The sequence below is a fragment of the Haematobia irritans genome, chromosome 5, assembly GCF_050003625.1.
Source record: "Haematobia irritans isolate KBUSLIRL chromosome 5, ASM5000362v1, whole genome shotgun sequence".
Classification (NCBI taxonomy): Eukaryota; Metazoa; Arthropoda; class Insecta; order Diptera; family Muscidae; genus Haematobia; species Haematobia irritans.
In genome coordinates this window covers 172,069,376-172,082,842 of record NC_134401.1, presented here as the reverse complement: position 1 = coordinate 172,082,842, position 13,467 = coordinate 172,069,376, and the positions used below count along the sequence as shown (strand labels likewise).

Genomic DNA, 13,467 nt, shown 5'->3' with positions numbered 1-13,467 from the left:
TGTATTTCTTTACAGGCTTTACAATTTTTCATTAAATTTAGGGCACGAATCCTTGTATTAAAGTTGCATGTCGTTGAAGTAAGGTACATTTTCCTTAAAGTAAAGGAAAACCTTCTACATCCAAAGATTCAAGGGATGCAAATTTCAGAAATTCCACTCACAGAAGAAGGAATATGATATCCACATACATGTTTCAAGGGTAAAATATTATTTTTTTATGGGGAGCATGGAACATTTTTGCCACAAACATTTTGTTTTCTCGCCAAATATAAAATGCTTATCGAAATCAAATACACAATTTCCGAGAAAATAGCATGGTTGCGACAAACATGTGACATGTTCCCCAACCAACAGTAATATATTTGAGGTGGTTATATTCCTTATCTGAGTACATTCGGAATACTTCATATTTTCTAAACCAGGCCCACAATATTCATCAAATTTTCCACCAATCTTTGAGCCACTGTACCTTGTAACACATGACTGACAATGAAGGAGTAGACTTGCTGCCTGGCAATAGGGAGGTGGGTAAGCCGAAGGATATGCATATATCAACGTATTCCTTGCTCCACATTTCATAGAAAATTATGAAGTGAAATAAATTGTGGCGATGGCCTCCTAGTCCTAGACCCCCGTCGATGTTTGGAAAGAAAACACACAAAAAAAGCTGGAGGAATGAAATGAATTATATTTCGTATGTATATTTGCGAAATAATAGAAAATTTGATTTTAAACTTTTTTTTTGGGGGAGGATTGTTTTGCATAAAGTTTCAAGTTATGATAAAGCCTTACCGCATTGTAATGCTTCTTCGAATGAGCAGAGGAGCCAGAGTGTTCTGACACTCCTGAATACGGGAATATATTTTCGGTGAGCCTTGAAGCTCAACAACTCATTTTCCTCAATCACCCAATCTTCAGTTGAGTTGTTGTGGCTGTTCACCTCCAAAACTTTCTACAATGATTTTTTAATGGTGGAGAATGAGGTCCTCGTTTCTTTGTTCTTGTTGAGCTTCAAATGGGAAAAATGGAATGTGTGTATTCAGCAACCAGATGGGAGGGATTTTGCGAGGGGGCTATAGGCAATATCAGAGGTAAATGATAAAGTTTTGAATTGTGTTTTTAACATTTAGCATGCATAAATTTCATATGTTTACTGGTCTATGAAATCCAGAAATTTGTTAAATAACAACTCCCTAGAATGAAGCTGAAACTGAAGCCTTTGCTATTGGTATTCCCAATACATTTATGAACTTTTTGGCATTTTTATTTAAGTTTTGTAAGACCTGGATTTCCGTTCGACTCAAGTCAAGTGAATTATGGCAAGGGCTATAGAATTTATAACCATAGTCGTGTACAACCATGATGATGATGATTCAACAGAATTTGTAACATTAAATCCTTTAGTAATACTCTGTGTGTTTCGTTTTTCTTTTTTTTTTTGGTTTTTTGTGTCTAGGGGATTGCATTTGATCCCCTTTGTAAGGTCTTCGTTTACACATTTTTGTATATGAAAATAAATTTGAAAGCGATTACTATCGGTTTTCCAAAAAGTTCTCGAATTTAAATCATTTACCATAGCCAGGAACAACGATGGCCAATGCACACAAATAAAAATTCTATTAAATGCTAAAATGGACTTAAATACAAAATCATTAGGACTAAGCATTAGGTTGCATCAATTCTCTGTTTTATATACAAAAATATACAATTCGAAATTAATTTCCATTCATCAAAAAGAAGTGGTGGTTAGCATGTAAAAGGGATGTATGTATATGTGAATGGGTGTGTGAGCGTGTGCGTGTGTGTGGATTAATTTGAATTTAAATTGCTTCTAGTCATCAGGTGATTAATTTACATTTTGAACGATTATGCGAATCGAATCAGGTTAGGAGCATTTCATTAAAAATCGTTTCTTTGAAAAAAGCATTTCCATAGGACCAATCCACCGTCGAAGTGAATGTGAATTCATGCCAGTAGCTAGAACAGCAGCCTAATAATAATGGAGATGTATATTAAAATTCAAATTGATGCAAAAACAATTTATGATTCATTATTGTCAGTATATGAGCGAAAAGTAAAAGTGTTATTGATCCCATTCTGCTTGATTGCAATTTAGAAAAATAGTCATTTGCTGTAATGAGCTAAAATAAAAACAAATTGGAAATGATTACATATTTATTTATGCAATATACGTTTATGGATATTACGATTTCACAAAATAATGCATTAAAATTAAAAATGCGCGATTTTTTAAATGTTTGAGAATTTATTCCAAAAAACATATACATGGTTGTCGAAATCTGGAATATAATTTGCGAAAAAATAAGATATTAACCCATCCCAAAATAATATTTTGCTCTTCAAGCATAATTGAGATAATCATTTTCCGTCTGTGGGTATACTACCTTTTCCATCTTTGAGGCAACATAACAGGTTGGCTGATAAGTGCCCGGTCTAACAAAGAAAAACACATTTTTTTGTCAAAATTCGTTTTTATTATTCAACATAGTTTGCCATATAATAGTCACTGTTGATGGTTTTTCCCTTCTCAAGATAATCGATAAAAATTATTCCATGCGCATCCCAAAAAACAGAGGCCATTACTTTGCCAGCGGACTTTTGAGTCTTTCCACGCTTCGGAGACGGTTCACCGGTCAAGACGCTGTTGTTTTTGATCAAATGTGAGCTCGCGCGGCACCCATTTTGCTTCCGCATATCCGGTAACCACCTCTTTCGGGCGTCCACTGCGTTCACCGTCCTCCGTGCTCATTTCACCACGTTTGAATTTTGCATACCAATCAATTATTGTTGATTTCCCTGGGGCAGAGTCCGGAAACTCATTATCAAGCCAAATTTTTTCTTCCACCGTATTTTTCCCTTCAGAAAACAGTATTTTATAAAAACACGAAATTCCTTTTTTCAATTTTTTTCACAATAACAAAAGTTGCTTCACAAAAGACGCTCTATCTCTCAAACTAATTGACTTACAGACGTCAAATTTTGACACGAATCATATTAAGGTTGCTACTATATAAATATAGTATGCATTTAGTCCTAGCGACGCCATCTATGTGTCAGACAGGGGACTTATCAGCCAACCTGTTACGGATACCACATCGAAAAACGACTCGTCTTTTGACCCAATCCTCCAATCTACCAAATTTTTTAGTTCCGCATCGGAACAAGTCGTAATTTGAAGGAGCAATGTATGTGCTATAGAGCGAGCGGGGTAGGATTTACCAGTTTTCAAACATGTTATTGTAGCCATTTATCCCTCTATGGACGGTTGCCAGATTTTTTCGAGAGAGACCCCCTAATATTCCCAAAAAAAATCGCCAATTGAAATATTTTTCTCCCATGACAGATCACCCAAAAAATGCATATAATAATTTTATGTACGAGGGCGGTTCGGAAACTTCTTAGCCTATCATTGAAAGAGAAAGTTAGTTTTTCAAAAATATTTTTATTTTTAAATATAATCTCCTGAAACTTCAATACACTTAGTTCAACGCTTGTCTAGAAACTCTATCCCTTGATTAGAATAGTTTTCCTCAAGGTCTTCAAAATAGTGGTTTACAACTGTAATTGCATCTTCATTTCAGTTAAAACGCTTGCCAGCAAGGATTTTTTTTTTTAGATTTGGGAACAAGTAAAAGTCACTGGGAGCTAAATCGTATATAAATTTCATTCTACAAAAAAAAAAAGACACGCATGTCACACTGAAAAAAAAGCATGCCCGTTTCCAAAGATGTTGTCTTTACTTTAAAAATGTTGGTATTGATTCCAAGCCAAAGAAGAGGAGAATACATGTAAGCATACTTTTAAGACACAATTTTAATTTTTCGCTTTTTCCGATTTTTTTTCTTCATATGCTATCAAAGTCCTTTAAAAACGAGTTAACAGCAACTTTATTTTCCAAATTTAGACTCGACTTCCAGCAGAAATTATGCTATGTTTCAAGTAAACAACGTCTTTAAAATAAAGTATTGAAAAACATGTCCTATATTTGAACGATTTTTGTCTTTGTAGTCAAGATGCAAAAAGACAATTTCATTAAATTTTAAGAATTTTTCTGAATTATTAAAGTCAAGTTGACCTTAGCCCAAACATCTTTTCTTTCATGTTATCATACCCATTTGTAAGTGAAATCATTTAATTATAAGGACAATACGACTTCATTGAAAAGTTTATCGACTTTTGGACAAGGAAAAAAACTTTATACTAGAAAAATGCGTCTTCTATGCTAAGCAAAATTTGCATTCGTATTTTAAAGACATGAAATCTTTGACCTCACGACAATATTTTTTTCAGTGCAGTTGGTCAAAAGTTAATTTGTGGCTTTCTATAAAAATTGCCGACTTTATGTCAAGAATCTTTGAAAAGTTTTTCTTCAGAAACAAAACTAGTAATGAATATTTATACAAAATTGTGTTGGTAAACAGGAACGTAGTTTAGTCTAAACTAAATAAATTCCTAAAGATGGTCGTATAAAAATTATTGTACTTCGATTTTACACCTTCTATATCAAATTTAATACTATCTGATTGAAATATCCCCAGAAAAATCCCCAAACCACGGTTTTATCCCCAGATCCCCAAAGTCAAAAAATATCCCCAACCCCGAGAAAAAACCCCAAGTTTGGGGACAAATACCCTAATCTGACAACACTGACACTAACATATGATCGGTATCAATTAAGTTCCATACAAATCTCTTGGGATCGTTTCACCCGGTTACAGCAGATCATAGTAGAGCACACCGACCAAACAAAAAACAGCATATGCTACTTTCCATGGATATTGTTGTTGTTGAGGTTAGGTTATATAAGGCATAGTGGCAGCCCGATATCTCAGACTCATTGAGTTTATTCAGACCGTTGTGGTACCACAGATGGTGAACTTCACCTAGAGAAGCTCTGAAACACTCAGAAATGGTCCCAGCATTACTGAGTGGAGATAATACACCGCTGAAAAACTTGTTGATGTTTGTGTCGAAACTGGAGTTGAACCCATGACCCTTTGTATGCACCACGGTGGGAGGTAGGTGACTCAGGTCATGTGGTCCTTGATTACAGCTATGCTGCTATCAATCACTGATTGATAGGAATTGAGGCGACTGCAGTTTTCTTATCTTATGTTAGTTGGGCTAAAGCTAACCTAGCCTACCGTGGCAGGTCTTGTTCCTCCGGTGCTATGGGCGGTGGTAGAGCCCCGAGAACAGAATTATTCTTATAGCTTCTCACCGTTTCAGAATCAGTATCCTCATGAGTCCTGTTCGAACCTGATTGGTATACTGCACGATCTAGAGGTTCTCTTATGTAGCTCTGGCCCTCGCGATCTATATAATTAGGTTAGGTATAGTGGCGATAGTTCAGGCTCATTTAGATTATAAAGTCCATTGTTTTATCACAGTGGTGAATTTCTCACTGCCCGATTCTTTGTTTACCTCAATGACAAGGGAATTCCTTTTTATACACAGAAAAAAATTTCACGAATATTTTTCCAATTAAAATTTTAATCGAGTTTTAAAAAATATTCAATTAAAAATTTAATTGATTCAACAAATTTTTTAATTGAAACAAAAATCAATCACAAAAATTAATAGTATCAATTAATTTTTTAATTGACCTTCAATTAATTTTTTAATTGATACTATCATTTCTGTGATTGAAGACATTTCAATTACAAAATTAATTGGATCAATTAATTTCGTTATTGAACCAGAAAAAAAATTTTGTGTGTAGCTGAGTCCGAATGGCGTTTCACATTTCGATTAAACCACTTAGAGAAACTTTAAGACACTCATAAATGTCACCAGCATTACTGAAAGACGATAACCCACCCCTGAAAACCTTTCTGAAACTGGGCTTGAACCCATGACATACTAACCATGGTACCACGGTGGATCTCTTATCAATACCGCACTACTAATTCGCGCTTCCAATTTATTAAAAGTTGTGATTTTTTTTCTCAAATCAAAGCTAACATTGTTTTTCCTCAGTAATAAGGAAGTAAATTGGAGAACATTTTTTGTGATTGTAAGGTGAGGCAAATATTTGATAAAAATTGGTGTCAAACTTTCTCATACGACCATTTTAGAAATATCTGACTTCCGTTTTTGGAAAATGTTATATATCCAATATTACCCAGCTAAAAAATTTGTAAGTTCTTATCAAGGCAAAACTTTAAAAGAACTTCCAAAAATGCTCTCCAAAAGATATTCTTTATTTTAAATGCACAGGAAGTTATTTTAAGTCAATTTTTTAAAAATAACTCTTTTTTTCATATTTTTAATGGGAAATTTATTTTTTTGTGTTTCAAATAGGTTAAAAACAGATGAAGAATTTATAAAATGGTACAAATTATTTAAAATTAGCCGAAAAAAATGCTAAATCCTTTGTAGAAAAATTTCGAATTTTTTGAAAATATTTGATCACAAAAGTTCCAGACAAGCGTTATAATGCATTAAAAATCATAAAAAAAATTGTAAAAAATATTTATTTGTCAAAATATCACAAAGTTTCTTAATTCACATCCAAAACATTGAATTCGGCTCACACCTTAGGAAGTGGTGCAAATTCAGTGCGGCGGCTGTTGAAATGGTGGACATCCATCCTATGACAAGCCCATGTTAAACTCATCGCTTCTGCGTCAATTTGGCACCATTTCCGGATGCAAAAAGAACATTTTCACTACTTTTTTGGCGACGCTTTTTTTTTTTTGCTGGGTAGCTAAAAACGTTTACTGGGTTGACTGTAGTGGCAAATTCTTTTTATTTTTACTTCTGTCAAATATTTGTCCAGTGTAACCGGACCGTTAGAAAAGTTGTGTATTACAAAGAAATAAATAATATTTAATACAGACATACATAAATATACAAATAAACTTATAACAGACATTCAATAATATAGACTTCCAAACGGCTAAACTCCATATTTGATAGATATTTTTAAAATTTTGCATAACCCCCCTTCCCTTCCTTTATGATCATAGACTAACCCTACTATGCACTAACCAAGTACAAAGTTTGTTCAGCATTTCCCAAGACATGATTTGTGGGCTGGCAGAAAAGCCTTAGGCGCAATTGTATTGCCACAGAAAGGGTCACTTTTCCGTTCCCGTTCTTAGGCAACTAAGTGCGTTTGGTCTTCACAAAGAATTCAATTAAATTGAATTTGTGGCAGAAAAAAAACACAACTTTTGTGAAAAGGTCCCTTCAAAGCAGTTCGTGAAAGTTCGACGAAAGGCATACCAAGACTATTTCTATGCCACTTTAGACCTGACCACCAGTGGAAATCTTAAGCTGTCCAAGAGCGAGAGCAAGAAACCCGGGAAGAGAACAACAAACGACAGTCATGGCTATGTCAGATGAAAATCTCCTAAACCTTTTGACCCATTGAAGAGGGGGGGCTTTTGGTCTCTTGGCATTTGCCAGTTGCCAATGCCACTTGTGTGCTGGCTACATTCATTCGTAGACTGTTAATCTTTACGAACTTTTAATTACTTTTTGAAGAACTTTAAATAAATACAACAACAACAGCAATGGCAACGAGATTATTTAAAAAACAGTAAGAAGCAACAAACCAGTCAGCTGAACAACAATGCCACAAACCAAGCAAGAGTTGGACAGAGAGAGAGAGCGAGAAAGAAAACCCATTGAAAATATCCCATAACAATTATAATAAAAATATTTGTAAATTGTTTCACCAAAAACTTTGGTGTTTTCCTATGGTACAAAAGATAGAAAAATATTTTCACTATTATAACCACCAGCAATGGCAACCAAAATAAAAACAGCAACAACAACAACAACGAAATTGGTGTTAGCAACTTTCGTGTCACATACTAAAGATAGCAACACTTGTGATGGAGTCAAACAACTGGTCTTTGAAAGTTCTCGTTTTTTCATGTCTTTTTTGTTTAATTTGGGAATAATATACACTGTGGTTATGAATAAAAGAGTTGTAGGAAATTCCATATTTCTTTGGCCAGGGATTAAGACAATTGTGGTTGTCTTTCGCTTTAGCATTTCGAGTAGCCGAAACTCGATTTTATTGGTTTTACGCTTAGGAAAAAGACTTCAGGGTAATTTAATTTAGAAATGCAAAGAGCGTAAAATATGTTAATACAATACAATTCGGCCAAGCCGAATCTTATGTACCCTCCACCATGGACAAGGTTATACTAAAGACTGTCATCCACAATTGAATTAGGTTCGGATACCTATTGCCGATGACTATAATATTCCTTAGTATTGTTTTCTAAATTCTAAGTTAGTCTATACGGAGTCTATGTTAGACAAAACAAGTTCGCCCAGGCAGAATCTTAAATACCCACAACAATGAATCAATAGTTAATAAAAGTCTCTCGTTGTAGAGAGTTCCTTGAAAAATATAAAGAATTTCAGGGGGATTTTAGTAAGCATATAGACTACATCAGCATAGATTCTCGATTTATAAGAACCATTTTTGCAGCAACTCAAATACTAAAAGATGGACCGATACACATTGTAGTGGCCTCACAAATTGGTGGCCTTAAAATATCTCTAGATTTCTAATTGCAGCAAATCGTATAAAAGTTGCGGTTCCTAAAAGTCCATGAGGTCAAATCGGGAGATCAGACCTACACGAAAACGTGGACCCATACACACCAGTTTCGGATCTTAAATACTTTTATATATTCATTTGCGGAAAAATTGCTTCAAATTTGGTTTTTCTGGAAACTCAACAAGTCATTTGGGAAGTCTGTCTATGTAGGAACTATATCAAAAACACCAAAAAGCACCACTTTGTAGATCTAAATTTTCGATACAATATCACATCCGTCAAATGTGTTGGGGCTATATAAAGATGTTGGGGCTATATATAAAAGTTTGTCCCAAATACATATATTTAAATATCACTCGATCTGGACAGAATTTGATAGACTTCTACAAAATGTATAGACTCAAAATTTAAGTCGGCTAATGCACTAGGGTGGAACACAATGTTAGTAAAATAATATGGGAAAATATTTAAATCTGAAGCAATTTTAAGGAAACTTCGCAAAAGTTTATTTAAGATTTATCGCTCGATATATATGTATTAGAAGCTTAGGAAAATTAGAGTCAGTTTTACAATTTTTGAACTAAGCAGTGGCGATTTTACAAGGAAAATGTTGGTATTTTGACCATTTTTGTCGAAATCAGAAAAACATATATATATGGGAGCTATATCTACATCTAAACCGATTTCAACCAAATTTGGCACGCATAGCTACAATGCTAATTCTACTCCCTGTGCAAAATTTCAACTAAATCGGAGTTAAAAATTGGCCTCTGTGGTCATATGAGTGTAAATCGGGCGAAAGATATATATGGGAGCTATATCTAAATCTGAACCGATTTCAATCAAATTTGGCATACATGACTATACTACCAATTGTACTCCTTGTGCAAAATTTCAAGCTAATCGGGATAAAACTCTGGCTTCTGGGTCCATATAAGTGCATACCGGTCGAAATATATATATGAGAGCTATATCTAAATCTGAATCGATTTCAACCAAATTTAGAGCGCATAGCTACAATGCTAAATCTACTCCCTGTGCAAAATTTCAACCAAATTGGGCCAAAACTCTGGCTTTTAGGACCATAGTAGTCCATATCGGGCGAAAAATATATATGGAAGCCATAAGCGTAGGAAGGCCTCTGGGGAGGGGGCTTAGACACCCCCAGAAAAATGTTAGCCCCCCCCCCAGAATTTGAAACCCTATTTACGATTTGACATTTTTATAAAAATTAAACAAGTATATACTCGTACAACGCACAATTTTCCACTAAAAACATTCATGCACAATCGAATTACTTGAGTTGTGGTAGAAGTCTGATATTTATGAAATAAAGCTGTGGTTGAACTTAAGATTTAGTTGAATAAAAAATTGTAATTGATATTAAAACTATTCTTTCATATATTAATATCTTAATAAGGCTACAAAAAAGCGTCGCCAAAAAAGAAGTGAAAATGTTTTTTTTTTTTTTTTTTTTTGGGGTCTGGAATTGGTACAAAATTGGCGGAGAAGCGATGAATGTAATATGAATCTCTAATAAACTCCAAATCTTCAAATTCTAAAATATATGTATTTTCTCATTCTCTTGTCTTGGCGGTTTAATTGTGGAGTAATCATTTCTCGTACTAGAGAAATTATGACAGTCATCTAATATCTTGTTTTATTAAGGTAACCCATCTGTTGTCCCATCAACCCCACATACAGTCCACTTACTCCAGGAATTGGTGTCCACTTATTTCTTCACCTTCTCCACCGACACCCCCTGTAGCCTAACAATTAAACAATGAACTTGTCATAGAACGAATGTCCACCGTTTCAAGAGCCGTTGCAATAAATTTGCATCACTTCTTAAGTTGTGATCTGATGTCAGTGTTTTGAATGTGAATTAAAAATTTTGTGATATTTTCCCAAATAAATAATATTTATACTTTTTTATGATTTTTAATGCATTCTAACTTTTGTTTGAAACGTTTTCCCTCGAATATTTTCAAATATTATCGATTTCTCTATAATGGATTTAGCATTTTTGTGGCAAAATTTGAATAATTTGTACCATTTTATTTATTCTTACTCTTTTTTTTAACTATTTGAAAAAAGAGAACAAAAATTGCGCATTAAAAAATAGTTTTAAAATACTTCTAGATTTCCAATTTCAGTCAAATCATATATGGGAGCTTTACCACAACGTGGACTGATATACACAATGTTACACTAATAGAAAAAATTGTGACAAAATGAAACGGAAACGTTCACAAAAACTCAAAACGGAATGTTCACAATTTCGTCCAAGGGCGTTCATGATTTCATGAACGGCATTCGTTTTTCTTTGGCCATGAAAAGTCTTAAAATAATCGTTAGACGTTATTGTGGCAACACCCTCGGTGGTGCAATGTGTTAAGGCGACTGTTAACGCCTATGGTGCAGAAAACACAGGTCCGAGACACGCTAGCGGAACACTTTTTTTTTTAATTTTGTTTATAAAGTCGTAACCATAACGTTTTAAGATCATGAACGCTGGTTGTTTTTTGACAACGCATGGTGTCATTTTATCGTTGTCACATTGACACCGCCTGTTCTCAGTTTGACACCACATGTGTGATGATTCAATTTCATGAACGAATCGTTTTGAAATGAGAACGCCGTGCATGATTTTTTCTATGAGTGTAGGCACTGCTTTTAGTGGTCCTAAAATATCTTTAGATTTTCAAGTCTGAGAGTAAGTTTATATGGTGGTTATATAGCAACCTGGACCGATATAACCCATCTTAGAACTTGACCTGCCTGCAAACAAAAAAGGAGTCTATGTCAAATTTCTATGAAGGATGCAGCGTGATTACAACAGTCAAACGAACATGGTTATATCATCTCAGAATTTCTCCCTAATCAAGAATATATACAGTCGGAAATCGATATTTCGATGGGTGTTCGAATGACAAACTTATGATACCCCATCATCATTCTACGGTGGTGGGTATGAAAAGGCCTATTGAATACCTATAGATGGGTTAATATAGAAGTGACTATAAAATGGGTTAATATAGAAGTGTCTATAAAAAATTATGAACCGATATGAACCAGTTTTCGCATCGGAATTACAGGGCCAAAATCCAATTGGATCGGATGAAATTGGATCTTCCACGAGGCTCCGCAAGTTAAATCTGGGAGTCGGGGGTCATACATATATGGGTGCCAACCTAAAAGTGGTCCTATATGGCCCAATTGCAACACCATCTGATCCCCTTCAATAATAACTACTCATACCAATTTTCAAGACGATAGCTTTGGTCGTGATTTCAATACGAACATTTTCTTTCATTATAACAAATTTTCTGTTAATCAACGAAAAGTTTTCTACTATTAACGAATATTTTCATTGTCTTAATGATAATGTTTCATTATATCAATGAAAATTTTTAAGCCGATAGCTTTAGTTGCTAGTGCTTAAATCTTTCTTTTATTTATTGTAATTTTAATTATAATAAATATGCAAAGAAATAAATAATAATGAAATATTTTCGTTGGCTCAATTTTAATGAGTTGTTCTTTGTGTGTAGATCTTCTCAGAATTTCACCGCGACGCAGAATGTTTCGTTCGGATGTTAGAGTGATTTCAATAGACGGACGGACTGATGAACATAGACCCAGAATGTATACTCTATGTGGTATTAGACCATAATTTCGATGGGTAGGAAACGGAATGGCAAAATTAGTATACCATATTCCTTATGGTGGAGGATGTACAATTAATATAAAAAAAAATATTTTTTATCCTTTAGAAATTGCAGTGACAACGCAGCCGATTATCTGGGAAACTGTTTTACCATATTTGATTATTTTATCCGGATTTTAGAATAAAGCCTGTTATCTACACAGTCTCACACAAGTTTACATACCCATGAGTTTTTTACCTCTTAACTAAACCTGTTTATTGTTGTTGGTTATAACCCACACCAAACAAAAACTTCTTGAAAATTAACAAATACTTTGTTTTTCAAATTAATTTACTAAAACTAGAGGATATTTATGTTTATTTTTAAAAATTTTATTATTTAAAGAAAATATAAATTTTTTTAACCGTATGTAAACTTGTGTGAGACTGTGTATGTATGGGTGTGGTTGTTTGTTTTACCGCTATTATACTCATGATTGTCGAAAACGGATATATATTAACCGTCCGAATATGGCATTATGCTCTAGAAACCTTTTTGTAGTGATCCCATTACTTCTCTGCGCGTGCTAAAACTAACTAGAGCAAATGGAACCAAAACTCATGTTATGTAGAATGGATAGTAATATTTTATATAGAATATTGTGAAGAAAAAGTTCCGCGACCTTCCGCACTTATTTTCCGAGAAAGCCACACAAAGAAAATTTCATTAAAATTGAGCCAACGAAAACATGCCATAGACATAATGAATAATTTTCATTCGGACAATGAAAATATTCGTTAAAAGTACGAATCGTTGATTAAATGACGAAAATTGGTTGTAGTAATGAAAATTTTCGTTATATGAACGAATTTGTTTCATTGGCTCAATTTTAATGACACATTTCGTTAATATAACGAATTTTTTTCTATTAGTGCATAATATGAAAAAATTCTGAGAATTTCCGTGATACCATTCCCAGAGAAATAAGTATGTTCGTTCCCTTTTATCCTGATTTACTTTTCAATGTAAATCACAGAATATTAGGTAGCTAAGCTTCCTTCGTTTTTATTTAAGGATTTTTATTTTTTTGCTAAAGTTTTAAATTTAGTTTATTTGCTTTGAGCCACAGTGCAATACCAGCCAATTCGGATAGAATTATCAAAGCAACTAGGCAACCATGCATATCATAAAACTTCTATGAGATTGTATCAAAGCTCAAAGGTGTGTAGATATGTGCGTGTGAGTGTGTGTGTGCGTATACAGTGTCAGTGG

General features: G+C 34.0%; 1 protein-coding gene across 2 annotated transcripts in view; it reads left to right on the top strand.

The window, feature by feature from the left end:
• Drl-2 (tyrosine-protein kinase derailed 2) overlaps positions 1-13,467 on the top strand; it is a 251,743-nt gene that overhangs the window by 72,890 nt on the left and 165,386 nt on the right. The window lies entirely within an intron of this gene.